Genomic DNA, 3779 nt, shown 5'->3' with positions numbered 1-3779 from the left:
AAGAAATCGCGGTGTTCATGAAACGCTTGTTACAATGTTGCAGTTATGTCTTACTAATCGTAGAGACGGGGACTTTTCACATCAAACATTCTTACCTATGTATTTATTTAAACATTGTCTTACCACAAAGTCTTAAAATAATAACGCGCCACAAAGTTTACTTTGGCACAATAATATGTTAAGGATTCAGACCTATCATCAAAATACGGGATGGCAAAACTGAAAAACCATAATATCGGTAATAAGACAGGTTGGTAGCTCTAATAGGTAAGGTTGAAATAGGACGAGCTGGCTAAACTAAGCAACGATAACTAGGAAAAGTTTATCAGGTTGTCTGGTCTGGCATGACGATTGAGTAATACTTATATAAATTCTCGAGTAATATAATTTGGTACAGAGGTAGCTTGCATCACACACTGACATAGACTACTTTTATCCCGGAAAATCAAAGAGTTCCCCAGGGAAAATTCGAAATCCACGCAGACTAGGTCGCGGCACAGAATATATACCTAATAGTACTGACGTAGTCGCGGGCATCATCGGTCAAGGGTAAGTACACGGCAAAAGTAATGTACATCGGGCTTTAGAATGGCATTTCGGCTCTGTAGAGCGTTGTCTTTGTAACTCATACTTACCTATATTTTGACGTTATGTTGGTCTCAACGACTGAGACAATGCTCTACAAATCTGCTATCTCCTTCTTAACGTCAATGTCCTACATTAATTTCTGCCACGTACTGTAAGTAGTATATAACATTCATCTCTCTTGCGTCAAATTCGTCTATGCTCAAAGACCATATTCTTATTTTGCAGACTGATGAAGTAAAAAAAAATAAAGTTTTTAAATAAATAGGCACTGGTTTTCAGCCGGATACCTAAGGTCAACAAAGTTCAGCTATCGATAACTGACAATAATATGTATTTATTTTCCTCAACAAAAGGTATGAATCAGTCAGATACTGCCAGCATGCAGTCATACAGCATAATAAATTATTATTTTAAGCGCGTGATACACATGCTAGGTAATCGCACAAAAGCATGCCAGTTACAAGCAAGAACGAGCTACTAGCATGTGTATCGAGGTTCTGCCAGTAGCTCGCATGCCAGTACATGGCATACCAGTAGATCGCACGGCGTTTGATTTTTTCCCCTGTAGGGGAAGTGGGACGGGGGACTCGCATGCCAGCACGCGAAATACGTCGTGACGTGTTTGCTAGTAACTGACACATCGTACTGCTACTAGTCCTATTTATCTCCATTATGATTTCTTTTTTTGTGTCTATTCCTTGCTTTCAAAAGTTTCTTCACTAAGATAATCGCGAGTTGTATTGTAACACTATTTATTTCTTCATAAATATTCATTTTATGATCTTCAACTCGCACGTCACTGGCACGGTATGCAGCCTTTCTAGTAACTGGCATACCAGTTACAAGCATGTGTATCACGCACCGACTTTCTGCTAGTAGCTGGCATGCCAGCATCTAGCATGCCATTAACTAGCATGTGTATCATGCGCTTTATTATTAGTACTTACGAGTATATCATAAGTATATTCGTTATTTCACATGTTCCCACACAGCCGAAATAGCTCAGTTGGAAGAGCGTTAGACTGAAGATCTAGAGGTCCCCGGTTCAATCCCGGGTTTCGGCAGTTTATTTTAATTCCTAAAAATTTTGCCAAACCTTAAGTACTCCAGTGTGTGCGGCAATGAAACGGAGGTTCATTTTCGATTTTTCAAATTGCATTTTACACGTTTGGTTTCGGTTTAATTTTACAAGTAAATGGAGGTGGAATTGAAATGATGATAATATTAACGTCAAATTAAAACTAAAGCTATAATAGGATACCAAAACCCCAAACCCCAAACCCAAAACTCAATCAAACTAATATTATGAACGCAAAAGTTTGTATGTGTGTGTCTAACTAAGTTTGTTCCTTTTTCACGCGAAAACTCCTGGATAGATTTAGCTGAAATTTGAAATTGAGATAGATCATCATATTTTAGAGATGGAGAATACTTTTTATCCCAGATTTTTATAGATTTTTTTAATATAGGTGGGATATTTAAAAAATCTATATCTACGCGAACATAGTCGCGGGCATCAGCTAGCAATATTATGCATGCGAAAGTATGTCTGTCTGCCCGTCCGTCAACTAGCTTTTCACGGACCATTGGTTTCATCATTTTTAACGAAATTTGGTATGGAGAAGTTAGCATAACGGGGAAGGACATAAGGTCGTTTTGGTCCCGGAAAATCTAAGAGTTCCCAAGGGATTTTTTAAAACCTAAGTCCACGTTGACGAAGTGCGGGTATCTAGTTAGGAAATAAGACGTGCAAAATCGATTATTGTGCTCATAATTGCCTCTGCCACTTTTGTGTCCCAATTTAACTTTAAATAAAACTATAGGTGCGTGGACGCCCCACACTCCCGCCATATCTATTCGTGTGCTGCCGCACAGCCCGCGCGCTTTCCCGCACCGGGTTAGTGACGGGGCTTGTGGGTGTGCAATGCGTCCCTCCGCCTCATACCCCGATTGCCATCCCGACCTGTCGCCTAATATACATAAACTTCCCATAGCTCAGTCAATGTGAGAGCTTACTAAGTAGAGCATAAAGCGCTTCTTTGTTAACTAAATTAAATTAATTGCAAGGAAATATTTAAATAGAGAAGGAATTGTGGGAGATTCTCGGGCGTGCAATTGGCAGCGAAACTTCTTCGCTTTGTCTAGACTTAAACTACGAGACGTTCACATAAAGGCACTTGCCGACTACGGTTACGATTTATGATGTGTTTTAAATTATTGAAAACTAGCTGATACCCGTGATTTCATCCGCGTGGATTTAGGTTTTTAAAAGTCCTGTGGGAACTCTTTGAAGTTCCTGGATGAAACAAACAACAATTTGTTCTCTAAATAATTTAAAAAAAAAAAGTTCGAAATGTTTCGGACGACACATTTCGAACATTACTACCTAATGTAATAGTACTGCATATCTACAGCTAGTACGGCTTCTGAAGCGAGCTTGGATGGCTGGAGTGAAGACTTCGGCGGGGAGGAGCAATTCACGTGAAGAAGATAGTACTGCAGCCCACTCTAGCCAGTCTTTTCTAGCCTACTCGTCCGAAAGTTGTTTACATCGGCCTTTAGAATGAATGACATTTCGGCTTCGTAGAGCGTTGTCTTTGTCACTCATACCTATATGACATTTTGTCGGGCTCAACGACAGGGACAACACTCTACAAATCTGATATCTCCTAAAGGTCGATGTACGTTACTTTCGGCCGCGTACTGTACTGCATAATATCACCGTAATTTAAAACAGTAGTACAGCAGTATGACAACGACCGAATTTATTACAGTATATTTATCACAATTTTTTAGGTACATCAATAAAGTGTGGAGATACCCTAAACTCTTTCCAGTACAGCATAATCATATTTCTATATCGAGTAATCAATATTCATGTGATGCTTATTGTGCATCTGCGGTACATAAAAGCTGAGATTGTTCCCTTTTTATTCCATGTACTTAAGTATGTACCTAAATAAAATCAAAGATTTTGTGTGATGTTTGTAAGAAATACATTTCTGAAGTAACGAAGTCAGGTTTAAAAAAAAAAAGAATATTAGCCATGTTAAATGACTAATATTCCCCTTTCCTCTCCAACTAAGCGTGAAGCTTGTGCTAGGAGTAGGTACGACAATAGTGCAACGGGCGGGGTTTAAACCGTCGACCTTTCGGTTTTCAGTCCACTCCTTTACCAGTAGAGCTACTGA

At 39.3% G+C, this 3779-nt stretch overlaps 1 non-coding gene across 1 annotated transcript; it reads left to right on the top strand.

Moving 5' to 3' along the window:
• Nucleotides 1–1579: 1579 nt before the first annotated feature.
• Nucleotides 1580–1652, top strand: TRNAF-GAA (transfer RNA phenylalanine (anticodon GAA)). Its single transcript has one exon. It is a non-coding gene; the product is annotated as a tRNA-Phe (tRNA).
• The last annotated feature ends 2127 nt before the right edge of the window (nt 1653–3779 follow it).

Source organism: Maniola hyperantus, chromosome 8, assembly GCF_902806685.2.
Source record: "Maniola hyperantus chromosome 8, iAphHyp1.2, whole genome shotgun sequence".
In the NCBI taxonomy this organism is placed as follows: Eukaryota; Metazoa; Arthropoda; class Insecta; order Lepidoptera; family Nymphalidae; genus Maniola; species Maniola hyperantus.
The sequence above is the reverse complement of the archived record's forward strand: the minus strand, read 5'-3'. Positions and strand labels throughout refer to the sequence as shown.